Raw genomic sequence first — 26580 nt, forward strand, 5'->3', positions numbered from 1 at the left:
TTTTATGGTTTCTTTGGTTGTACAACAGCTTTTAGTTTGATGTGTGACTAAATCAATCTATGTTCATTTTTCTATACTCTTTTATCTACCATTGAATTAATAAAATATTTTAAATTATTTTTTCTCAGTTTTAAGTGGTTATGCATACTCTTACTATTCTTTAATGGCTATTTTAGAGATCTCTACTTTAAATACAGTGGTACCTTGAGATATGAGTTTAATTCATTCTGCAACCGAGCTCGTAAGTCAGTCAACTCATATGTCAAACAAATTTCTCCCATTTAAAATAACTGAAATAGATTTAATCCATTCCAGCCCTGTGAAACATCCCTAAACCATCCTAAATTATGAAAAAAGACATGTTTGTAATTAAGAAACACACATGTATACTTTATCAATGCATAACAAAATATATGAAATAAAAGAAAAAAGTATTATTTAGTACTGTATTGTATTCTTACCTTGGAGACAGATGAGTGCAGCTAATGGAGGTGAATGGTGGAGGAGGAGGGAGGGAGGAAGGGATGCAGGCACTGTAAACCTGTAAACTAACACTGCACTTTCTTAACACTAAATGTAAACTAAAACTGCATTTTCTTTACTTTACTTTACTTTAAACAAAACTAAAACTGCACTTACTTTACTTAAAATGAAACCACAAAAACATAATTGTAAAAAAATGCACTTTCTTAACTTTAAACTTAACCAAAGCTTAACATTACGTATTTTTCATTTAATCATCACCTGTTTTTGCCTTTTTGGTTGCACTTTCAGCACTTTCACTTGCAGGACTTTTGAATAAAAATCTATCCAAAGAAGTTTGCTTTTGCTTGCCTTTTAAAATGTTACAAAAATGTGACAAACAAGTGTCATTAAAAAGTGCTGAAGCATGACCAGTTGAAACTTTTTCTGGATGTTTCTTTTCAATAAAACTTGAAAGCTTCTCCCACATTGCCAGCATGTCTTTAAATTCACTTGTAGAAATCACTTCCTCTGACTCTACCTCCTCCTCACTACTAATCTCTTGCAGAAGCTCCATATGTTGCATCATCTGTAGCTCCTTCAACTCCTCAGTTGAGAGTTCCTCCTCATGTTCCTCAACAAGCTCATTTACATCACCCTCATCTACCTCCAGACCCATCAGCTTTCCAAGGGACACAATCTCCTCCAATGCTTCTACCTTGGTCTCGGTCTCTGGTTCGAATCCTTTGAAGTCCCTGTCTGCAACAACATCAAGCCATAACATTTTCCATGCTGAGTTCAAGGTTCTTCTTGTAACCTCTTGCCATGCCAAGTCAATAATGTGTAAACATATCACGATGTTGTAGTGATCTTTCCAAAACTCTCGAAGGGTTAGAATTGTATTCTCTGTCATCTCAAAGCAGTGGCAGAACAAGTGCTTTGTGTAAAGCTATTTAAAGTTAGAAATGACCTGCTTATCCATAGGTTGCAAGATTGAAGTCGTATTGGGAGGGAGGTAGGGGACTTTCACGAATTTGAACTCATTGAGAATGTCATCTTCAAGACAAGGTGGGTGGGCTGGAGCATTTTCAAGGATTAGTAATGCTTTCATCAGGAGTTTATTTTCTTGAAGATATTTCTTCATAGCAGGACCAAAGACGAGATTTACCCATTCAATAAAATACTGCTGCATAACCCATGCCCTAGCATTGGCATGCCACATAACATGCAATTTTCCTTTAAGAATCTTGTGAGTCTTAAAGGCTCTAGGATTTTTGGAATGATACACTAGCAGTGGCTTTACTTGACTGTCACCGCTAGCATTTGCACACAATGCAAGGGTCAGATGGTCCTTCATGGGTTTATGGCCTGGCAGCTTCTTCTCCTCTGCGGTTATGAAAGTCCTCCAGGGCATTTTTTTCCAAAACAATCTTGTTTCATCACAGTTGAGCATTTGTTGGGGGATGTAGCCTTCCTTTGAGATAAGCGCAGCAAAATGTGCAATGTACTCCTCAGCTGCCTTAACGTCAGCACTCACTGCTTCACCATGCCTCACCACCCAGTGGATGCCAGATCTCCTCTTAAAATTTTCAAACCAGTCGTGACATGCCTTAAATTTATCTTCTGCTGCCTCTTTTGAGGTTGATGGTTGTTTCTTCTTCAAGTCGCCTTAAATGATACGTGCCGTTTTGCATATTACAGCCTCCGTCACTGTATCTCCTGCCAGCTCTTTCTCTTTCACCCACACCAGCAGAAGCTTCTCCATTTCTTCATGGATATTTGTCCTTAATTGGGACAGAATTTTAGTTCCTTTCTCTGGATTTGCACTTTTGATGGCATCCTTTTGTTTAAGGATGGTATAAATTGTAGATGTATTGTGGTTGTACAAGCTTGCCAGTTCAATCACTCGTACATCTCGCTCATGTTTTTCTATAACACTGAGGAACAAAATTTTGGTTGCATCCACAAAAACACTTGTTCTTACCTAATTCAGTGTGCTAATCTCAAATCTGACATTAATTTTTCTCTGTAAGCTACAGTTTTTTTTTGCAATTCAAGATTTTAGGTTTGCATCTTATTGTAAAATTTTCAACATTTAGTTTAACATAATGAAGTATCAATAGAATGTCTTCTTGGGCATAATCTTTTTGAAAATATAATGATTTATATAATGCAGTAAATACACTAATACACTGAAAGAGATGATTGCATCAGAATTTGTCTACAATTATAAAATAGAACATATTAAATCACTTACTTTAACCATAAAATTTGCGCAAAACTTATTTAAATTCTATTCAGGTAAAAACTTGTGTTTGTAGCTCTTGCATTTGTGTACTTGTTGAGGACAATATCGTTTGATGCTCCAGCAGTAGTCTGCTCATCACTAACAGCTCCAAGATTTTCAGGAAACTTATCAAAGTGACTGTTCAGGAAGTGAATCTGAACGCTCATGTTACATCCAATGTTGTGAAAAGCCAACAGCATCCTGAACCAGAAGTTCATAATTTTCTACTTTTTTGTTGCCACAAAAAACTGCCATGCTGCTTTCTCCTCCTTATTCATCTTCCTGGCAAATTCTTTGTCATGTATGATGGTTTGAATTTGAGGTCCATCAAATACACCTGCTTTTACCTTCTCGAAAGACAAGGCAGGAAAAGCAGAAATAATATGTTGAAAGCATTCACTTTCTCTATTCAAAGCCTGAACAAACTGCTTCATTAAGCCAAGTTTGATGTGAAGTGGCAGAAAAATGATCCTGTCTCGATTAACTACAGGTTCATTCACAATATTTTGCATCCCTACTTCCAGAGCTTCACGTTTCGGCCACTCCTTCTATGTCCAGTGTTTCTCTGAGCTTGGCTGTCCCACAAACACAGAAAGCAAGGATACTTCGTGAAACCTCTCTGTTGTCCTTGCAGGAAATTTATAATTTTAAGATCCACACAAATGATTCAGTTATGCTCCTTATCCTTCAGAATGTTGAGGGCAATTTTTATATCATTATAATCTTCTCGCAGATGAGTTGAATAATCAATTGGAACTGCTGCATAAACACTACCATTGTGTAGGAGAACACATTTCAGACTCCATTTAGAGCTGTCAAGAAATAGCCACCATTCTGCTGGACTATAAGTGGTAACACCTAGCTGGCTGAGAAGACTACTGATATCGTGACAGTAAACAAAGTGTTTGTTTTCAGAAAAAAAGTCCACAAAAATTTGTCCACGTTTCCTAAAATAGGATACTCTAGCTCAAGTGGTCCCCAACCTTTTTTGGGCCATAGACAGGTTTAATGTCAAAAAATATTTTCACGGACCGGCCTTTATAGTGGGACGGATAAATGTATCATGTGACCGAAACAAGCATCAATAGTGAGTCTTAGATGAATGTAACAGAGGGAATCTGGTCATTTTTTAAAAATAAAACATCATTCAGACTTAAATATAATTAAAACAAAAATAATGTAGGTTATTTATTCTTTTTCTGGGGACCGGTACCAAATGGCCCACAGACTGGAACTGGTCCATGGCCCGGGGGTTGGGGACCACTGCTCTAGTTGACCGATGAAGTACATTCTTTTCTTGAAGCCTGGAGGCTAATAACTCAGCTGCTTTCTTTGATAGGCCTAAATCTCTTACTAAGTCATTCAATTCAGGTTGGCTAAACTGCTGAGGGGTTAATGACGGCTTGGCATCAGAAGAAGACCTTTCAGATTCTACAACCATTTTCTCATGCATCTTATCAAAATACATTTGATCACCATGTTCACTTCTTCATCTTTAGAAGAAATAAAACCATTGAAAACTAGAACCAAGAGTATCGCATTGTGTGGGATAGGTCGTATTGCTGAAGGAATATTAGGATATGCAATCATATGCCATTTTTTCTTGGCGATGCCCTTTGTATGGATCAGACAGAAATAACAGTCACTGCTGTGGTCCTTAGGTTCACGCCAAACCATGGGAATACCAAAAAGCATTCCTTTGCATTTCCTTTTGTCCAGTCCTGAAGCATTTCCTCACAATGATGACACATAATATGAGGAGCCCAATTCTTATCTTGATCGCCAAGGGGAACTTGAAAATAGGCAATCTAGGCACATGTCACAAATAATAAAATATTGTGTCTTTGATGTTGAAATGTGTAATAGCCACATATATAAAAAAAAGTGTCAGGATTATTCTTACATTTATGCCTACTCAAAGAAGCCGTGATTCAATCTTAAAACAAAATAAGAGGATGTTTTTATCAGATAATAATTTTTTACATTTATTAACAACTACAATTATATCAAAGTGATGTTTGTAAAACATTAATTGCCTTGTGGTTATGTTCAATCCAAGAGTCATTGCCCTTTAACTCCAATTCAAAAACCAATGCATGCCATTAACTGTAACAAAAAGAAATTAAAATTGCATAAAAACTAGAGCATGCACCGAAAAATGAATTCCATATTTGGAATCAGTGATGCAGAAATATATAGAAACAGTTCTAAAACCTTATGCAACAGAAAATAAAAAAAAAATTCCCCAGTGTTATTTATTGCTTTACTTCTATCAACATCATTCTCTTCTTCTCACCACTGTCCTTTACACTCACTTTCTTCGGCCCCATGATAGCACACAAAAAAAGTTAGTAAAAAAATGCAAAAATGATGCAAGAACGAGTACAGCGCATGAGATTCAACTTGATTCTGTGGGTACACGTTAGAAAGAATGAGATACTGGTGTTGTGCTGCTGATACTGGACCCATGCGCCAATGCACCAACAAAGGGAGCTTCCCGAATCACAACTCATATCTTGGAATTTCGCTTGGATCTCAAACAAAAATACGGACCAAGTCACTGCTCGTATCTTAAAAAAAAATTTGTATGTTGGTCTGCTCATATCTCAAGGTACCACTGTAATAGATGGGCAACTTAATGCATCTGATAAAATTATTAATTTTATCATTTCTCTTATAATGCTAGATTCTAGAATACTTGAATTCTATTTACCCAACTCTCATCTTTTGTTCTATTATTGTTATGTTAATTCTGCATGTATTTTTTATTTATTTATTTATTTTTTTTACAGGGACAGAGAGAGGGATAGATAGGGACAGACAGAAAGGAATGGAGAGAGAGATGAGAAGCATCAATCATCAGTTTTTGTTGCGACACCTTAGTTGTTCATTGATTGCTTTCTCATATGTGCTTTCACCACGGGCCTTCAGCAGACTGAGTAACCCCTTGCTGGAGCCAGTGACCTTGGGTCCAAGCTGGTGAAATTTTTGTGCAAGCCGGATGAGCCCACACTCAAGCTGGCGACCTCAGGGTCTCAAACCTCGGTCCTCCGCATCCCAGTTGGATGCTCTACCCACTGTGACACCGCCTGGTCAGGCTAATTCTGCATGTATTTTAAATTCCACACATTACTATTATAGTTTTTACAATCAGTGTACATTTATAAGTATATTTTTATTTACTATTTCATTGCTTTTCACTGGTTTCTTCATTTCCAAGTAGCTGTTTGGGATCGTTTTTCATTGGTTGAAGAATTTTTTCTTGGTTATTCTGGATATATTTTATTGATGCTTTCAAAGAACCAACTTTTGGTTTCATCGATTCTCAATATTAATTTCCTGTTTTCAATTTCATGACTTCTGTTCAGAGTTTTTATTTTGCTTGCTTTATGCTTAAATTGCTTGTTTTTTCTCTAATATCATAAGGTGGAAATTTAGATTTTTGATATTTTGATATGAGGTATTTTTTTTCTCTAATAGAGCATTCAATGTTATAAATTTCCTGGTAAGCATTGCATTCTCCATCATACAAATTTTGATAAGTTGTATTTTCATTTAATTCAAAGCCTTTCTCCAGAGAGATCTTTGATCCCAGTGTTTAAAAGAATATTATTTAATATCCACTACATGTTTTTATTTTTTAGTTATGTTCTGTTACTGATTTCTGCTTTTATTCTATTGTGGTCTAAGAATATATATTCAATTATCACTATTCTATAATATTTGTTAAGTTGTATTTCATGGCCCAGAATATGGTCTATCTTGGTCAGTATTTCAGGTGCTTGAGAAGAATGTAAATTCTGCTGTTGTTGGATGGAGTATTCTATAAATGTCAATTAGGTAAAGTTAATTGATGGAGCTGTTTAAGTCAACTATAATCTTACTGATTTTTTTTTACACTATTGGAATTACTGTTAAACCAGTGCTGAAGTCTCTAACAGTAACGGTTGATTTGTCTATTTCTTCTTGCAGTTTTATTGTTTTTCTGTATTATGTATTTTGACACTTTATTTTTAGGTATATATATGTTAAAGACTGTTACCTTTTTTGGAGAATTGACCCCTTTATCATTACACAATGCTTCTCATTACCTCTGATAATTTTCCTTGTTCTGAAGTTTGCTTTGTGTGAATATCCCACATTATTTTTATCTTTGTTAACATGGAACATCTTTCCCCTTTTATTTACTTTTAAGCTGTTTGTCTTTATATTAAAGTAGGTATCTGTAGACAACATAAAATTGAGTTACATTTTTTTTCTCTGCCATTTGAGAATCTCTGTCTTCCAATGAACATATTTAGTCTATTCACATTTAAAGTTATCATTGATATAGCTGAATTAATATGTACTATGTTTCCAAGCATTTCTTATTATTGCTTTTTAAAAATAGTCCCCCTAATTTCTTCCTTTTCTAGCTTGCATTAAATATATTTTTTAAATATTTAAAAATTATATTTTGTAATAGTTTCAGATGTATAGCATATTTTTTAGACAAACAGATATTTTACAAAGTGTTCCCCCTGATATTTTCAGTACCCACCTGGCACCATAGTTATTAGAGTATTATTGACTATATTTTGTATACTGTACTTTATATCCTTATGAATATTTTGTAACTATCAATCTGTGCTTCTCAATCCATTCACCATTTCACCAACTCCCCCAAACTCCTTCCTTTTGGCTACCATCAGTTTGTTCTCTGCATCTATGAATCTATTTCTGTTTTGTTTGTTCATTTATATTCTCTTAATTTTTTTATATTTTTCCTTTGTTTATTATCTTTTAGTACACTATACTTTCTAAAATATTTTTGGTTGCTTCATTAGAGTTTGCAACTTTCAAATAACACTATCATTTCATGGTTAGTGCAGGTACTTTACAATAGATCTTTGAACACTTGAATACTGTAATAGTACATCCGTGTATCTGTCAATCTATCATTTATATAATGATTATATATATCATCTATATAATGAGTGTGTATATATATATATACTGTATATATATATATATGTAATGAGTAGTCCAATTTCTTCCTTGTATTCTACATAATATTTCTGCCATTCATTTCATTTGTCCTAAACTGTAATCCCCCAACAGTTATCTAATAGGTAAGTTAAGAATAAGAAAAAGAAAAAGTTTTATTTTTTTTCACTTATTTCTTCTGTGACACTTTTTATCTTCATGTAAATCTGGGTTTCTGGCCCACATCATTTCCTTTAACTTGGAGGAATGTTTTTTAACGTTCCTTGCAGGCATATTCTGCTGGCAATGAATTTGCTTACTTTTGTTTATCTGAGAAAATCATTATTTCTCCATTTTTTTTTAAAGGATACTGTTGCTGGATATAGAATTTTAGGTTGGTATTTTCTTCCAACACTATAATTATGCCACTTCATTCTCTTCCTCCTCTCATTGTGTCTGATAATAAATCTGATCTAATACTTTATAGGTAAGGTATGTCCCCCTTCCTCTCCAGTTTTGTTCAAACTCTTTTTTGTCTCTGCCTTTCTGAAATTTGAATATGATATGCCTAGAATTTATAGTTTTTGTTAAGTATCCTAATTGGTGTTCTCTGAGATTCCTGGAACCGTAATATGTTATCTATCCTTAATTTTGGAAAATTCACAGGCATTATTATTTCAAATAGTTCTTTTATTTTGTTTTTTTCTTCTTCTAGTACCCCAATTACATGTATGTTACACCTGTTATTAATGCATCAAAATCTGATCATTCTTTTTGTTATTATCATTTTTTGGTATTTGACTCTGGCTAGTTCTATTATAGTATTTTCAAACTCACTGCTGAGCTTCTTGTTCAGTCAACTAGTGCATTCTTTGTTCTTTTACAGCATTTTTTTTTATTTCTAGCATACCTTTTGACTCTTAGAGTTTTTATCTTTATGAATAAATCATCCATTTATTCTTGCAGGTTGCCTACTTTTTCCACAAAGGCCTCAGCAATATGAGTCATAGATATTTTAAATTTCTTGTCTAAAATTTCCAAAGTCAGTACTATACCTGAATCTGGTTCTGATGCTTGCTTTATATATTCACACTTTTTTTTTCTTTTTGGCATACCTTGAAAGTTGGATGTGGTATATTGGGTAATAAGATCTACAATAATTAGGGCTTCAGTGTGAGGATTTTTGTTAATCTGCCTAAGAGTTGGGCTGTGTTTTATATTTGTTGTAGCTATAGGTGCACAAGCTTTTTTTTTTTTTCTACTGCACTTCTTTTTTTCTTTTCTACAGTCTTAAGAACCTTTTCATGAACAGAATCTGTGTCTTAAAGCTATTTCAGCTATAATTCATTGTTGTTACATTATAGTCCTATTGATATAGGGGAGGAGGAGGGGAAGCCTTCTATAATATTTTGATTAAAACTAATCTTTTAGTGGGCCTGAGTCCTTGAGCTGTAACCTTCAAAATGTTTCTTAGCTTCCCCCTCACCCCCCTAGTGAGACAGGAAGGTTAGAGGATTGGAGTTGGCTAATTACCATTTTCCCAGGTCAGAAAAGACTCTGGTAAAGTATTTTCCCTTGGAGAGCTTTTATGTAGAAGTCTCTGGGTATATTTCAAAAATGGATAATTTCCCTCTTATTCTGCTGGAAACAGGAGGGGATTTTTTTCTGAGATCTTTACCATTGAAACTTTGCAAAATTCCTAGAGGGAAAAACTTATGAAAGTATGGGTCCTCAGTAGTTTCTCACTATGAAGGTAGTCCACTCTTATACTCCAACACTTCATCAAAATTGCCATTTAAGTTTTTCCACCAGATTATGGCTCCAATAACTTCTGTTCAAGGTAAGCAGATTTCAGCTGTGAGTCTAAGAGTTAACCTCTTTCCAGATTCCACTGTGGTAGTGTGCCCTGGTGACCCCATTATTCTGATGAGTCATAAAAAAGTCATAATTTTCAGTATGTCCAGCTTGTGTCTTGTTCTAAGGACAGAATGGTGACTTCTAATCTTTTTACATAAAAAAGAGCTCTTGAATTTGAATTGCCTTATAGTTTCAACGCTGGTTTATAGGCAACATAGTCTTGCAGTTTCTTTTTCTGTAAACCTCTTTATTTTACTTTCATAGAGAGTATTCTGAAGAATATTTTTATTGGGTAAAAAATTCTAGGTTGGCAATTTTTCTTTTCAGTTCTTTAATTGTGTCACTGCATTGTGTTGCAGCTTCCACCATCCGTTTTGTAATTCCTTCTTTGAAGGCAATATGTTTTTTGCCCTTCTTTCTGCTTTTTCGATTTTTTCTTTGTCATTGTTGTCCAGCAGTTTTACAGTGGCATGCTTCTGAAAGGTTATTATTTTATTTATCTCTAGGGATTCCTAGAATTTTTAAAGATGCTCAGCTACAGCTTTTCAAGTATTATTTGTATTCCATTCTCCTCTTTTCTTCTGATATTCTAATGACATCTCTTTGTGCTTTAGTTTTGGTTTCCATTGATCTTCTCTTCATTACTTATTCTGACTTCTGCTATTTCTTAGTTGATGTTAAACATATTAGATCAGTTTCTAGTTTCAGATATTATAAGTTCTAGAATCTCAGTTATATACCTTTTCCTTGTGTAGTCTAAGTATCTGGTGAAACTTTTAGTATTTTTATATATTTTTTACAACTTTTTCTCTATTCTCTTGAATAATTTAATATAATTATTTTAAAGTGCTTTTCTGCTGATTTCAATATCCAGACTGCATTTTATTTCTTTATCACTTCATTTCTGTTCATTTCTCCTTACCTTGGTGATATTGCTTTGTCTCTTGGCATACCTAATCATTTTTTATTGAATCTTTCTGATGATCTTATCATGTCCCAAGGGTATTTCCCCTTTTCAATGCTAGACAGAAAAATTTGGGTACTTGGATTTGATATTTTCATAATGCTCAGTCTACTTCTGGTTCATCCTTACACTAAAATCTGGCTTACTGGGGCTTTTCAATGGGAGTGTTGTGTTCACTGGAGCCCTTCCTAGTAGTTAGTCTTTATCCTCTCAGTATTGCAAGGACAAAAGAAAATACATTCTGTGATACTTTGAGACAGTTTTAACTTTTTAGTCTTGTGCATTGAAACACTTCAGAATTATGTAAATATTCAAGATGAAACAACTTCTATGTTTGAGATCCACAATTTTCCACCTTTGTCTCTCCAGTTCCCTGTGCTTTCCAAGCAGAGACCCTCTGCCCTGCCAAGCCAAGAGTCTTAATCCATAGTACCAACTCCCCCAAATCAGTAAAATGACCCCACAATAATATTGGATTCAGATCATCAGCTCACTGGTACCGGTATGTTTGTTGAAGTCACTTTTTTCTGAAAGGTCTTTGCTTCCTGAGACTGCATATAATTGATCTCTGGTTTCCATTATAGCTTGTTTGCTTCCCACCCATAAGCTTCAAAATTCAGTATATGTGTCATGTACTGAAGCTCCATTAGTCTCCAGTTCCCCTATCAGAAACTACCTATAAACACCTGCGCCAGAATTCTGTATCACCTGTGCTGTGGACAGAGAAAGCAATGATAGGAATGAAGCAAAAGCAGAGCTCTAGCTAAATGGTTCCTACTTTCCCACCACAATAACCCCAGGTTTCCAACCTTACCCTGGCCAAAAACTAGAACCATCCCCTTCCCAAACACACAACTGTGAAACAATCCTCTGTTACCACCAGGGTTTTTATACTTTCCTTGTTTGTTTGTTAGGTATTTCCCTGTCTACTTTCTCCATGGTTACCCTTGGAGAAGGGAGCCAACTATCTTGCCATTTTAGCATCTTAGTAGAAAATTAGTTTATCTTTTGTATTACATTAGTTTATCTTTTGTATTAATGTTAATAGTTTATAGATTTATTTATATTACTATCTATAGATAATTAAAGCTCATTATCTAACAATGAAATAAGCATTTTAAAATAAAATATATACAAAGTCAAGAAAATAGTCAAATAAGTGCTACCTCACACTGGATAGTACAACAATTTTTATTTTTCTCAATGCTTTACTTCTTTTTTTTTTTACAGAGACAGAGAGAGGGTCAGAGAGAGGAATAGATAGGGTCAGACAGACAGGAATGGAGAGAGATGAGAAGCATCAATCATTAGTGTTTCATTGCAACACCTTAGTGGTTCATTGATTGCTTTCTCATACATGCCTTGACTATGGGGCTGCAGCAGACCGAGTAACCCCTTGCTCAAGCCAGCAACCTTGGGTCTAAGCTGGTGAGCTTTGCTCAAACCAGTTGAGCCCATGCTCAAGCTGGCAACCTCGGGGTCTCAAACCTGGGTCCTCGGCATCCCAGTTGGACACTCTATCCACTGAGCCACCGCCCAGTCAGGCAATGCTTTACTTCTTGAATATTTTTGAAGTGTTATCTACCCAATTACTTGCATCAGAATGACTATTTCTGTGTGGGTGTAGTGGAGGGGAGAAGTTGTTAAATGCAAGTTCATGGGCCTTTTTCATATCTAATGAATTTAAATTTCTGGGTGGGAATTAGATCCAATAATTTACATTTTTAACAACTTTTTTCTCTTGAGACCCTAATTCATATTTCTTCTTGAGAGCCACTACACCTCAGTCTCTGTTTTATACCTAATTATTTTCTAACATGTTCATACAAATGTTAATGTTAAGCTGTTATTAACATCATTGTCATAATAATTGAAAATGATTAATGAACTTTACTTTCATTTTCCTGGTTTAATTATTTACTAATGACATTAGTTTAATTAATTGCTCATGTTGATGAATTTATGATTCTTGCTTTCCAAAGCTTTTTCATAATCCCATCCAGAAAGCAAATCTTTTATCAATGAAAGGCATGGCTTACCTGTCTGCATTTCATACTGCACTGTTCGCTAATTTGATGCTCTCTAAATAGTACTATATTCATTTCTGCTTTCAGTCATTTGTTTGGAACTTTTTTATTCTAAACATTTCCAAAGAACTTACATCTAGCAGTCTTTGCCCAGGTAAGCACAAGCAACTTCAGTAGTGAAAAAAAAGTAACTTCAGTAATTCAGATGAACACATATTTATGGGAGGGGTGTGGAGAATGTGGAATTATATACATTTTCACATTCTTTCAGGAGAATCCACTCCTTAGAGATAAGACATCTATTTTTTTTTCTTCAACTGTAAAACCAAAAAGGTTTAATTACATTAACCTTCTCCAGGAAACTGGATTAAATAGTTCTTTGATTCTGAAGTCACTAAAGTTATTCTTTAGAGAGAGAAGGGTACTTTGCAAGATTGTCTCTATGGAAAAGAGTAAACAATGCTAAATATTTCACCCCTGCTGAGGTATCCTGATACAAACATATTTGTGTACTTATTTGTTTAGAGTCTGAAGACTATGCCTGTTTTGTATACTTTTGTACATCTAACCACAACATAGTCCTTGAAGCCTAAGAGGTATTCAGTAAATATATATCTTGAATATCTGAGTTTTGGGTTACTTAGAATTTTAGGGGTGCTGAATTGTCAAGCTTATATACATATACATGTAAGATATATTTTCCTGCTAAATTTTAAGTATGTAGCAGGTAATTATTTTAACCCCAAAACTTGTATGCTGAACTATTTATTCATTTTTTTTCCTTTTTATTAATTGCCATGTTTTGGCTCTGAGTACCTATCTTACTAGGTTGATGAGAAATTTCCCTCTTATCTCATTGCCATTTTGACTGGGTCAGGAACCAAAGCCTGAAGCCAGCCAAGCATTAGAAACTGAAATGCAGATTTGGAGAAGAGAAAATTTAAGGGCATAAACAATTGCTGACACATGAATAAAATGTATCTACTCAAAAAGTTCAGCAAAGTATAACCTCACATATCTGGGAAAGACATCTGGCTTCAAGATGGCAGGCTAACTATATGAAGAGACTAAGAACAGATTAAAACTCGATGTTATTTAAAAATCTGACCCTGAATGTGTATTAAATATGTAAAGCAAATCACTATTCTAGGAAGTAGATTGTAAAACTTTCATATGCGTATAGAAGTAAATGGGACAATGAAAATGTAATCAGGCCAATAATAGAGAGAAATGTTTTTTTTTAAGTATCATAAATTTGAAACACAAAACAAGATGACAAGAGTAAGTTCAGATAAATTAACAATAACAACGAATAGAGTTCAGTTAAAGTATGTTAGTATTTGTATTAAAAATACAGCTGTATTTTATTTACTAGACACATGTTTAAAACAAAGTGGCACAGAGTTCTGGAAAATAAAGAAACAGAAAAAATATTCTAGCAAATCCTAACAAAAAGAAAGTAGTTAAACTCTATCAACATTAAAAATTCAAGACACAAAGCATTAAAAGGATTGAAAAGAGTTACTTCTTTTTGATAAAAGATATCTTCTTCCTCAAAATAATGTCACGAGCCTTACAAAATAACTAAACTTATAAAATCCAATGAAAAAAATGACACATTCAGTTATATTGAGATATTTTAAAATATCTTTACCAGATTAATAGACATGAAGTAAGTAAAACTCTAAAAGTTATAGATACCATAAATGATTTGACCTAATTGGTATTTACTTACAGAATTATTCACATACAAATAGGTGGTATAGTTTTTAAAAAAATATTTAACATTCAAACCCATTTATGATATGAAATATTTGTATATTATATATCTGACAAAGGACCCGTATATAGAATATATAAAAACCTTTCCAATTTTAATGTTAAAAAGTCAAATTAGAAAGTGAGTAAAAGACTTGAACTGACAGTTTATATACAGATGGAAAAATAAACATATAAAATATATTCAAAATCATTAGCCACTAGATAAATGCAAATTGAAACTATCATCAAATTTCACTATACAACTATCAGAAGAGCCAAATAAAAAATAGTGATAATATCAAATGTCGATGAAAATGTGGAAAAGCAATCTCTCTATTGCCATTGGGAATACAAAATGTTACAGACACTCTGGAAAATTGTCTGGTAGTTCCCTTTAAACTTAAGAATGGACTTACCATACTAACCAGAATTGCACTCTTGTGTGTATGCCAAAGTATTGAAAATTTATTTTCAAGCAGAAACTTATACATGAATATTCTTAGCCATATTATTGTTATAGCCCTGAACTAGAAACTATCCAAATGTCCTTCAGTGTGTAAAAAGTTAATATAAGACACACCTGTGCTGTAAAATACCACTCAGGAATAAAAAGAGGAACCAGTCATTGAAATATGCAAAAACTTGCATGAACTTAAAAAGGAAGCTATGATTAGAGAAAAAAAAAGAGCTCATGTCAAAAGTATTATATACTGCTGTATGATTCTATTCATATAAGATTTGTGAAGTAGTATAATTACAAAGATGAAAAACGGGCCCTGGCCGGTTGGCTCAGTGGTAGAGCGTCGGCCTAGCGTGCGGAGGACCCGGGTTCGATTCCCAGCCAGGGCACACAGGAGAAGCGCCCATTTGCTTCTCCACCCCTCCGCCGCGCTTTCCTCTCTGTCTCTCTTTTCCCCTCCCGCAGCCAAGGCTCCATTGGAGCAAAGATGGCCCGGGCGCTGGGGATGGCTCTGTGGCCTCCGCCTCAGGCGCTAGAGTGGCTCTGGTCGCAACATGGCGAAGCCCAGGATGGGCAGAGCATCGCCCCCTGGTGGGCAGAGCGTCGCCCCTGGTGGGCGTGCCGGGTGGATCCCGGTCGGGCGCACGCGGGAGTCTGTCTGACTGTCTCTCCCTGTTTCCAGCTTCAGAAAAATGAAAGAAAAGAAAAAAAAAAAAGATGAAAAACGGATTAGGAATTATTGAGGATTAGGATGGGGAGGTAGGGGTTAGTATGGCTATAAGAAATAGCATGGAGGTGTCTTGTGGAGAAGGCACAATTAAGTGGTTGATTGTGGTAGTGGCTACTACTTAGAGCTGTGCATATGATAGAATTGTATAGAGCCATATCTCCTTATACCCCAAGCACAAAAGAGTACACATATAACTGGTGAAATCTGAATAAACACGATGGGTTGTATTAATGATGACAATTCAGAATTAGAAATAAAATATCAGCCATTCCAATCAAATAATGCATTAAAAGAACAATGTTTCCAACTGTAGCAAGGTTAGTTATGCTACTAAATACTCAGCCTATAAAAAAAAAACCCTCATTTTAATCCAGTCACTAATATGACCAGCTTAAAAATTATACTCCTTTCAATCTTTTGGAGGCTCATAATATGAAAAACTAAAAACATGCTCAGTAATGTCAAATATAAGAAAAGAATATCTATTATCATTATTGTTCTTGGTCAATATGCTAAAGACTAAAGCTAAAATAGTAAAAGAAAATAATGGTTCAAAGATTGGAAAGGTGATGATTTCCTAGCACATTTAAGAGAATCAACTAATAAATAATGAAACTAATAAAAGAACTTAGCAATTTGGTTGGATAAAATTCCCCAAGCAGAAATAAAAAAAATTATCTTTCATCAGGAAGAAATTAAAATTTAATATAGAGAAAATACCCTGCTACAATAGCTTACACATTTAAAATGCCTGAATTAAAAACTTTATAAAATGTAAGATGTTTATGAAGAAAATAATAACCTTTACTCCATGATTTAAATAAATCTAACTAAACATAGAACTGAGGATGAAAATATTAGGATAATATACTTTCAATATTAGGAAAGTATCAGCCCTCCTCAAATTAGTCTAACCAGAGAAATGTATATAAAAATAAAAATAAAATTATTATCTACAAAAATTAAAAAAAAAAGTCTGAATCAAAAGTATCAGGAAAATGTGGAAATAGGTCTCTTCCCAAGCTATTTTTAGGGTATGGACACATTGATTTACTCAGTTTTGTTAGAAATTTGGAAGTAGAACTAAAAATACATTTTCTGCACCTGTGGGCTCGCAATTCTATTTCTAGATATCTGTGCTTGAGGGCAAAAGAATGTTTACTACAGCATTATTTGAATGATTAAAATATTGAAAACAAACTTAATGAAGTTTCAATCAAACATGGAATGTACATTTCATGGACTACTATGAATTAAAATACATAACCCATAGGTATCAACACAGATTACTTTAAAAGTTACATATTGAATAATACATAGAATATGATACTACCTAAATAAAAACAAATACACAAAACAATTTAGAGCAACACATATACACACTGACAAAGATTTAAAAATTAGAAATTTAAATCAAAGGCATAATATTATTAACTAAAGGAAATGGGAGAGGATACTAGCATTGGGGATGATGGTCAGAGTTTTAAATTTCTAGCTCAAATCTCATCATACCTTTTTCATCTACCTTAGGAAAACTCTGAATTTTCTTTGTCAGAATGTTTATAGTGCCTACAGCCTGTAGCCACCATTCCGATACTTAAGCACCTTCATCAAATGACTAAAATGGGTGATAGGAACATAATGGTTGCACATATTTTTTAAATTAAACTGAGAGAAGATACACTGGTACTTTCTAGGCACTTCAGCAAAATTAACCATTAATATAGGCAACAATGTTATGAAAAGTGAGGGTACAAGGAGTAATGCATTTTAGTATCCATTTTGTTTATTAATTAGCTTTAGTTCTCAGAAAGGTTGCTTACCTTTTCTTGTGACTTATTTTCATCATCTATAAAGTAGAGATGATAATAACACACTTAATTTTGTTGGCTGCTGGGAGCACTGCTAAGCTCTTTTTTTTTTTTTTTTTAAACATGGAGCAGGTACAAATTGGCACCATGAGACACACATAAAATAAATTGTTACATTTCTTTAGTTTTCTAAATCAAGTCAAATCTAGCTTAATCCCCACCTTCCAGGATTTATGATAAGACATTCTCAATAGTCCTCCATCCCACAGCTGTTGGGATTGATATGATCTTTAAATTTACACAATCTAGAGAAGTTAGATTTTACACAGTCTGTATGTGCTTATTATTTAATCTTAGAGATTCAGTGAAAAGCGTTCATTCTCTTCATTCTTTTCATACCAAATTTAGTATCTAGCACTTTGCTGTAGGTCAGTAGTTCTCAGTGGAGGTTAGGGAAATTTGGCCCTTCAGGGGACATTTGGAAATGACAGACACTTTTGGTTGTGACAACTTGGAGGGAAGATGCTAATAGCATCCAGTGGGCAGAGGGTATACGAATGCTGATAAATATCTTTTAATGCACAGGACAGCTCCTGACAACAAAGAATTATCTAGCCCAATTTATCTATAGGGCCAAAGTTGAGAAACTCATCTCAGCTACCATTGATAGTATAGACAGATCCATGGTGATTTTACTGTTTGATGAAAACTAAGAACTGTGACCAAAACTCAGGTAATCACAGAACCTGCTACATACACCTTCACCTGATTCAGACTCAAGGCTCTAACTACCTTGTCTTTCTTTCTGAAAAATTCACCAGCTTCCCTTCTCTCATTTTCTCTATTTTTTTACATCTATCTCTTTTTCCCCCTTCCTCTCACTCACCTTCCTTTTTTTTTCCTTTCCTCTTCTCTGTCCCTTCTTTTTTTTCTTGACTACCATAAGTTCTTTTATTACCTTTAATAAATTTGAGCAAATACAAAGGAGAAAAAATACTGAAATAGAGAACTATGATGGCAGAGGAGAAATACTTCACCGATGTCACTATCATGTGATGTTCGTTGCTCATCTAAATCCATTGTTACGGCTGACCAGGCAGTGGTGCAGTGGATAGAGCATCAGACTGGAATGCGGAGGACCCAGGTTCGAGACCCCGAGGTGGCCAGTTTGAGCGCGGGCTCATCTGGTTTGAGCAAAAGCTCACCAGCTTGGACCCAAGGTCTCTGGTCTCTGGCTTGAGCAAGGGGTTACTTGGTCTGCTGAAGGCCCGCGGTCAAGGCACATATGAAAAAGCAATCAATGAACAATTAAGGTGTCGCAATGAAAAACTGATGATTGATGCTTCTCATCTCTCTCCATTTCTGCCTGTCTGTCTCTATCTATCCCTCTCTCTGACTCTCTCTCTGTCTCTGTAAAAAAAATAAAGTAAAATAAAAAAAAATAAATAAATCCATTGTTACTCAGCACAGTGGCTGGCATTGCAAATCTGACTTTTAGAATAAATGCCATAAGATTGAAAGAAAGCAATAAAGACTGCCCAAAACAGTAAACAGAAATGGCACCCAATATTAAAAACATAAAAAAACCCTGTTCCTTCTGGATTTCTTTTTCTTTTGTGTTGCAGAGTATGTTTAATATTAAAAGTCAATAATTTATCACTTTCAAATATTCTGTAGACCAATTTTGCCCTCATATAGTAAAGCTGGGTAAATTTTGGCCAATTAGGGAATTGGCATAACATTTGAATTGAAAATCATACGAGCGTCTTTTAAAAACTGAGACTGAGGAATAAAAGAATTAGGCATTACACCTGTTTTATGAATTAATTATAGTGCAACAGAGTTTTATAGTAGCAGCTGTTATGTTTCACAGGGTGAGTTTGATGAGTGAGATACGCAAATCTGGGGAATAATCAGCCATATGAAATTGCAGTTTTTCTTGTTTGCTAAAAAAAACCCCACAAAAACCCACAATATTTTTTCTAAGTACATTCAGTTCTTCAAACTAAGTGGAAGGCCCTGCAGGACAGGACTTGCTGACTCCAGTCTAAGGAAGAGAATAAGGGCACATCCATTGGAATTAGCACATTAATTGCTTTAGTACAAATGGTTAGTGCTGTAGTTGCAAATAGATTACATGTTCCTAGGGTCTTCACCTGTGAATTTGCTTGGCTTGCCCTTCCCTCATAGTTTGCAAAGTTTGAGTTTCAGTAAAAATTTTGTATATTTGGTTAGCAAAGTTCAATTAAATAAAATAGCCTTATAAAAATCTGGAAAATTAGTATACTTTCTAAGGCTGTGCCTGGCCATACCAACAAATCAGTTGTTTTTCAGTTGATTTAGCTTCCAAGTCTATCTTAACATGGCACAATCTCCTTAATGAAGCATCTGTAATTGAATGGGCCATTAAGACAGCCTCAAATTGTTCATATTTGGATCTTAGATATTTTCTCATTGGAATGTGGGAAGAAGTTGTCTATTCTTTCCCCAGCAAAACTTTAAAATATCTGTACTCTCAGGGCACAAGTCTGCCAAACATAGTTATAAAGTAGAAATTATTCTACTTTTCAATTATTTATCAATCTTTATTGAACATTATTTTTTTAGAATTTTTGTTCTGCCTAGGGTTTTTTGATTAACCACTCAATTGATGGCTTAACATATGATGAAATTCAGCAATCATTCTTGATAGTCTTAGAAGAAACACACTTTTTCAAATAGTTCATAGGTACCTCATCTCATAACTTCTTATTTTTTTTAAGAAATACAAATTTTATATTAAATAATTTTATAAATTTTTAAAATAATTTTTGTTCTCAGCTTATAATACACACATAATTTAAAGACAAATGTCAGTGTATTACATTAAAGTAAATCTATTTGGAATACAGGTTTTCCAGAAGGCGATATATTATCTTTAAGGAGATTTTTCTAGGGCACAAATTGGGATTATGTATATGAAAGTATTTTGAGAGCACTTAAAATCAATACTAACACTTCATATTTGTCCCATGGCTTTGGCTGCCCTCCCAGCCTAGGCTGCAATTTAATAAGCATAGTATTATCTGTCTTTACCACCACACAGCTGGAATTAATCTTCCCAGTTAACTAGCCAGTGACATCGGAAGACCCTGAGAAAATGGAACAAATTTAAACATGCTGGATTTGCTAAGGGCCTGTGGCCTGACCTCAGTCGGGGAAGGGCGGAAGAGATCCAAGGATTTGGGTACCTAGGTAGTTAGACATAGTACTTGTAACATTTTAGTGTAAAGTACTTGACAGTTTTCCCTCAAGGTGATCCAGAGGAGACTTTATCCCAGGGTGCACTATACAGCTGCAGTGAGCAGAACCTAACACAATATTTCATCTAGTAATTATTCACAAAATGGGTTTTCCATAATACTTGACTGAGGATTGACGAAAACAAAGGTGTATAACTCATATACTTTTGAATTTGCATTAGTAAAATATTTTGAAAAATGTCACCTCTGTGTTGTGCACTCCTTTCTTTTTGGCTCCTGGAAATAAATGAACATGAATAACATATTATCTCAACCAAATACTCTAAATTAGAGTGAGTCAGTCTAGTACACATTCTAATTAATCATTCTTGTCCATTTTTAAATAGTATTAACTGAAATTTGTAGCACAGTGTGTGTGTATTTGTGTGTGTTCATTCTAACTACTCACTTCCTACTTTCAGTGTATTAACTAATTGTGACATTCACATTAAATGGGAATTACTCTCGTAATTTTCTGAGACTTATTGTGTTGTTTATATTGAGAAGAAAAGTTTCAAGCATTTTTATCTTCCTTTCTAATGTTTTAGTTCTCCTTTTTTTGACATATTTCTGTAAACAAAAATAGAAGCTCTTTATGTTTTATTTGAATAATAATCTTCTCATTTTGTGCCTCAGGAATATTTTTCTCATAATCCTTATTAAACAAACTTCCATGTTAATATTTAGTTTAGTTATTTACTTACATCTCATGTTATTTTTAAGACTTCTTATTTGCAAATGCATTTAGCTCAGCAATGTTAATGAAAGACTGCATTCCAGGCATTTGCAAAAGCATCTGTAAATCATGAGATATAACGAAAATATGTTTCACAAATACATATTCATGATTATTTTAATGACATGACAAGATAGCTCAAATCAGATACCTATGTGTTATAAATAATTAACACTCTTGCTCTATTAAAAACACAAGCTTAACAAAAATAATTTCTAGCCAGGATTTAAAGTGAGTGAATTAATATGCTGTAATTACTTCCATTGAATTTTAAGTTTTTCTCTGCCTGACCATAGAGGAAGGCATGAATATTTTATAAGAAAATTATCCCCAGAATGTGAATCTACATACTGATTCTACTGCTATATATCTCTTAAAATTGGCTGTTGTCAAACAACCCAGCACTGACAACGCTGGAACATATTAAACAGAGTTCTCCCTTGTAGCATCATGTGGGATTTGTTATTGCTGAATTCAAACAGATGGTGGCACTCTCCTCCACTAAACTCCCCAATAAGATCAAGCTTTTACCAGATGGAAGTTTGTGAGGAGTAGGACTGGACAGGAAAGCATTACACAAAGGACTGTTACCATTCATGATTTCACCTGAATTACACTAACGGAGGGATTTGGTATTTTCCTCTTGATTCGGAATCTCTGTAGTGGGGTCCTTCTAAAATTCTTCCCTAAGTAATCCATGCTCTTCTTGGTTGTGTTACTTCTCAAATTGAATAGATTTTGTATTATCTTTCCTACGTTTTGCCCTTCCTCCTTTGATGTCAGCAAATCCCATTTATTTTTAAAGCATGGAATCCATCTGGTTATGATGATGAGCTGCTTCTTTGAGCTTTATCAAAGAAGAGCTGCGCATGATTTGCTTTGATCCATATGATAAAAATCTTCCTCACTCTTTCCTTCCTCTCTTTCTCATTTTTTCCTCCCTTTTCCTCCCTCCCTCCTTTTCTTCCTCCTTCCTCCTTTATTTTATTTTTTTCTCTTTGGTGAAGCAACTTTATGGTAGACTGAATAACAACTACTTAAATATGTCCACCTCCAATTCCCTGAAAGCTTTGAGTGTCCCCTTATATGACAAAAGGGGTGTAGGTATGATTAAGATTCTTGAGATGGAGAAAATCCTGGATTATCAAACTGGACCCACTATAATTGTAAACATCTTTAGAAGACGCAGGCAGTAGTAAGAGTTGAAGGAGATTATGTAATGAAAAGCAGAGTGCTGTGCTTTGACAATGGAAGAAGGGTCCACCAGGTAAGAAATACAGTTACTAAAATCTGAAACAAGCAAGGAACTCATTCTCCCTTTAGAGCCTCCCCGAGGGACCACTTTGAGGACAGTTTGATCAGTGAAACTGAGTTCAGACTTCTAAACTCCAGAACTATTAGTAAATAAGTTTGTGTTATTTTAAATCACCATGTTTGCGGAAATTTGTTACAATAGCAATCCCAATCTAATACAGTTTTCCAGGAGAAGAATACATCTAATAAATCAAGAATCTGGTATTATTACTCATACTGTGAAAGAAAATACAAAAACTATTAAAGACGAAACACTGACCACTGAGTGAAAAATGTTCTTGCCAAGCCAAGGATTTGATCTAGCACAGAGCCTAGGTAGACCGTAGGCATGAAATTTAAGCACACGGTGGGTAGGTGGGTGGGGTAGGGGAAACGGCATAGGATTATAAAGGCAAAATAACCTGAATAATCTCTGCCTCATATTGGGAAAGGAACATCTCTGAGTTATCAGCTTGCAAGCTGGTTGTTGTTGATGGTTTGCTGGGAATGTATTGACTAGTCTGGTGATGACAGTCTCTGGCTATCTAGTGACATGCCCAAAATGGGATTGTCTCCCACTCAGGTCTGCACTAGTGTCAGTAATGGAGGTGATTGATCAGGGTTTATGGAGACAATAGAAAGGAGGAGGAGAGCTGTACACAACATGTTAGTAACTCTATCCAAAGAGAATGGGAGAAATAGGGTGGCGGAAGTAAAAATATAAACCATAACTAAATATAAGAGCTAACGCTCATAAAACACTATCTACTGGCCCTGGCCAGTTGGCTCAGCGGTAGAGCGTCGGCCTGGCGTGCGGGGGACCCAGGTTCAATTCCCGGCCAGGACACATAGGAGAAGCGCCCATTTGCTTCTCCACCCCCCACCCCCTCCTTCCTCTCTGTCTCTCTCTTCCCCTCCCGCAGCCAAGGCTCCATTGGAGCAAAGATGACCCGGGCACTGGGGATGGCTCCTTGGCCTCTGCCCCAGGCGCTAGAGTGGCTCTGGTCGCGGCAGAGCGACGCCCCGGAGGGGCAGAGCATTGCCCCCTGGTGGGCAGAGCGTTGCCCCTGGTGGGCGTGCCGGGTGGATCCCAGTCGGGCGCATGCGGGAGTCTGTCTGACTGTCTCTCCCGTTTCCAGCTTCAGAAAAATACAAAAAAAAAAAATAAATAAAATAAAATAAAACACTATCTACTATTTTAAGTTACTCTGCATATATTAAATCACTTATTGCTCACAAACCTATGAGGGAGATACTTTAATTATCTCCATTTTAAAGGTAAGGAATCTGAGGTTCTGAAAGGTTGGACAATTTGCCCAAGATCATTTAACCTCTGGCCAAGCTAGATTCAAACTTGGACTGCCAAATTGAGCTATTCTGCTGCTTCCCGTTGAACAGAATTTGCTTTGAACTTGAGTATTGTTAGAACTCATTTTATCTTTATAATTTGTTTGCTGCATGGGACTTAAAGGATTACAAACAATTTTTTCAATTAAAAGATAAACTGAGGCATATTAAAATTTGTAAGGGTCTATTTGTGTAAAAACCTATTGGAATCAGGCAGCATCAAACCAGAAATGTTTAGGAGCTCTCCATCAAGAGGCAGGAGAAAGACTTTTATGGGGAAGACATGAAAATAAAGCAAGAAAATTATTTGTGTGGTGTAGCTTAAACTGTTACCCTATTTGGGAAAGCCTATTTTTATGCTTGTAATGGGTTTTGGTTTCTCAATCTTGAGGAATTACAGACTTAGGTTTTGATTTGCTTACATAGGCTACTAAGGCATTGTAGCCACTTTAATCTAATGGCTTTGTTGTTGTTGTTGTTTTAGATTAAATTTATCAGAGTGACATTGCTTAATTAAAATTATAAAGGCTTCATGTGTACAGTTCTATAATACTTGATCTGTATATTGTATTGTGTGTACAGCACCCCTTCCCTCTTCTATTTATCCGCCTTTATTTATCCTCTTCTGCCTCCCCACCACCTGTTGCTCCTGTAATCTCCATACTGTTGTCTGTGTATATGAATTTTTTTCCTTAGCCCCTTTACCTTTTTCATCCAGTGCTCCAACCTGTCTCCTTTGACAGCTGTCAGTCTGTTCTCTGCATCTATTGAATGTTTCTATTTGTTTCTTAGTTTATTTTGTCAATTAGATTCCACATATAAGTGAAATTATATGGTACTTGTCTTTCTCTGATTGGGATTATTTCATTTAACCTAATACTCTATAGGCCCATTCATGTTATTGCAAAAGGTAAAATTCTCTTATTTTTTATAACTGAATAGTATTTTGTTGCATAAATGTACCACATCTTTATTAATCTACTCATCTACTGATGGGTACTTGGGCTGTTTCCAAATCTTGGATATTGTAAATAAGGCTGCAATGAACATAGCGGTGCATATATACTTTCAAATTAGTGTTTTGTGTTTTTTTGGATTTATTCCAAAAAGTGGAATTGCCAGGCCATAAGGCAATTTCATTTTTAAATTTTTTTTTGTATTTTTCTGAAGTGAGAAGTGGGGAGGCAGAGAGACAGACTCCCTCATTCGCTCTCCTGGGATCCACCCAGCATGCCTACTAGGGGGTGATGCTCTGCTATCTGGGGCATTGCTCCGTTGCAACTGGAGCCATTCTAGTGTCTGAGGTGGATGCCATAGAGCCATCTTCAGTGCCAGGGCCAACATTGCTCCAATGGAGCCTTGGCTCTGGGAGGGGAAGAGAGAAATAGAGAGAAAGGAGAAGGGGAAGGGGAAGGGTGGAGAAGCAGATGGGTACTTCTCCTGTGTGCCCTGGCCAGGAATCAAACCCAGGACTTCCACATGCTTGGCTGATGCTCTACCACTAAGCTAGCTGGCCAGCCCTCATTTTTAACTTTTTGAGGTAATTTCATACTGCTTTCCAAAGTAGCTGCATTGATTTGCATTCCCACTAATGGTGCACAAGGGTTCCCTTTTCTCCATATCCTCGCCAGAATTTGTTGTTTGTTGATTTATTGATGATAGCCATTCTGATAGGGTAAGGTAAAATCTCATTGTAATTTTAATATGCATTTCTCTGATGATTAGTGACATTGAGCATTTTTACATATGTCTATTAGTCATCTGTATATTCTCTTTTGAGAAGTGTTTATTCAGGTCCTTTGCCCAATTAGTAATTAAATTGTTTGTTTGGGGGATTCTTTGTGTATGTGTTGTTTTATAAGTTTCTTATAGATTTTAGATATTTAGCCCTTTTCAGATGTATCAGCATATATGTTCTTCTATTCATTGGTTTGTCTTTTCATTTTGTTGAGTTTCCTTTGCTGTGCAGAAACTTTTTAGTTTGATGTATTCCCATCTGCTTATTTTTCCTTCTGTTTTCCTTGCCTGAGGTAATGAATCAGAAAAAAATATTGCTACAGGAAATAGTGATATTTTACTGCCTGTTTTCTTCTAGGATTTTTATGGTTTTGAGTCTAATAATTAAGTATGTAACCCATTTTGAGTTTATTCTTGTGTATGGTATAAGAAGGTAGTCCAATTTCATTTTTCTGAATTTATATTTCTAATTTTTCACACCAGTTACTAAATAAACTATAAGCTCCCATGTATAAGACCCACCTTAATTTTAGGGCTCAAAATTTGAAAAAAAAAAGTATTACATAAAGTTATTGAACTCAAGTTCTATTGTTCTATTCATTATAAAATTCATACAACTCCTTATCACTATCAAAGCTCCCATCTATTAGCTTGTCCTCATCTGTGTCTGATGACAAATCACTGTCTTCAACAATGAGCACAAAAACAGGCATGAAAAAGTGGGAAATGCCAGTAAAAAAATCTACAACTGCATAAGATGCACCCAATATTTAGACCCCACATTTTCCCCAAAATATGCATCTTTTTTTTTTGTATTTTTCTGAAGCTGGAAACGGGGAGAGACAGACAGACTCCCACATGC

The sequence above is a fragment of the Saccopteryx bilineata genome, chromosome 11, assembly GCF_036850765.1.
Source record: "Saccopteryx bilineata isolate mSacBil1 chromosome 11, mSacBil1_pri_phased_curated, whole genome shotgun sequence".
Classification (NCBI taxonomy): domain Eukaryota; kingdom Metazoa; phylum Chordata; class Mammalia; order Chiroptera; family Emballonuridae; genus Saccopteryx; species Saccopteryx bilineata.